This window comes from Leucopleurus acutus, assembly GCF_964270905.1.
Source record: "Leucopleurus acutus genome assembly, chromosome: 2".
In the NCBI taxonomy this organism is placed as follows: domain Eukaryota; kingdom Metazoa; phylum Chordata; class Mammalia; order Artiodactyla; family Delphinidae; genus Leucopleurus; species Leucopleurus acutus.
This window is the reverse complement of record NC_139143.1, coordinates 115,681,227-115,682,959: the sequence shown is the minus strand read 5'-3', so window position 1 is coordinate 115,682,959 and position 1,733 is coordinate 115,681,227.

Below are 1,733 nucleotides of genomic sequence, written 5' to 3'. Positions count from 1 at the left end.
CCTGGAACTAAGTCAGCAGCTCTCCTGAGTCTCCAGATTGCTAAATGCAGATATTGGGATTCTCAGCCTCTAAATTCAATCATATGAGCTAATTCCTTATAATAGATCTCTCTCTTCTCTTTCTCTAGATATATCTTTCCTGTTTATATATATGTAATACATTATATGCTTCTGTTTTTCTGAAGAACCCAGACTAACACAGATTTTGGTTCCAAGACAGGTAGTTGCTACTGTAACAAGCTAAACATGTGTGGAAGCAGCTTTGGAACTGGGTAATGAGTATAGACTGAAGAGTTTTGAAATGCATGGTAAAAACATGAACATTAAGGGCAGTTCTGGTGAGGTCTCAGATGGAAATGAGGAAGATGTTACTGGAAACTGGAGGAAAGGCAATCTTTGTCATAAAGTGATATCAAACTTGGCTGGGTTGTATTTGTGTTCTAGTGTTTTGTGGAAGGTAGAACTTGCAAGTGAAGAGAATGGATATTTAGCTGAGGAGACGTCTAAGCAAACTATGCAAAGTGGGGTTTTGTTCCACTTGACTGCTTATAGTAAAATGTGAGAAGAAAGAGATGAGTAGAAAGAAGCATGTTAAGTAAAAAGTAACCCAAACTTAAAGATTTGGAAAATTCTCAGCCTGTTCATATTGCAAAAAACTGAGAAACTGTGTTCAGAAAAGAACACCAAAGGTGTAGTTGGACTATCACTTGATAGAGAGTTTATGGTAATTATAAGAGCAGAAGCAGTACCAATTTGAACTGAAGGGGCTGGAGACAGGATGAAATGAAGAAAGATGTTGGACTTCTTAGATCCTGCAGGACTGGGCCATACAGCTATTTATCTGCATACGTGCACTATCCTTCAAGAAAAGAGAAGTACCTCAAAAGCAATTTAGAAATTATTAGAGCCACTACCTCAGTTTCAATAGGCCAGACAGCCTCTGACCACAGCCTTGGAGTTGAGACCATCCTGTGGAGCCAGGGACTGGGACTCCCACCTAGAGTCAGGGGAGTGGTGCTTCTGCTCCAGTGGGTAGAGCTTTGAAAGCAGAGCATCAAAGCAAAGAGGATTATTCTCAAGCCTTAATATCTGATGGAATTTGCCTTGCTAGGCTTTGAACTTGCTCTAGATCCATCACCTGTTCCTTCTTTCCTATTACTCCTTTTTAGAATGGGAATGTCTATCTTTTTTATTTTTAATAGATCTTTATTGGAGTATAATTGCTTCACAGTACTGTGTTAGTTTCTGTTGTACAACAAAGTGAATAAGCCATATGCATACATATGTCCCCATATCGCCTCCTTCTTGAGCCTCCCTCCCATCCTCCCTATTCTACCCCTCTAGGTCATCACAAAGCACCGAGCTGATCTCCCTGTGTTATGCTTCTGCTTCACACTAGGTAACTATTTTACATTCAGTAGTGTATATATGCCGATGCTACTCTCAATTTGCCCCAGCTTCCTCCTCCCACCCCGTGTCCTCAAGTCCATTCTCTATGTCTACATCTTTATTCCTGCCCTGCAAAAAAAAAAAAAAAAATGAGACGGGAATGTCTATCTTATGACTGCCCATCATTGTATTTTGAAAGCACATAACTTGTATAATTTCACAGGTTCAGAGCTGGAGGGGAATTTTGCCTCCAGATGAATTGCACCTCATGGCTCACTCATAGCCAATTTAGACGATATTGAGATGAAACTTTTGGACTTTAGAGTTAATGCTAAAACAAGTTA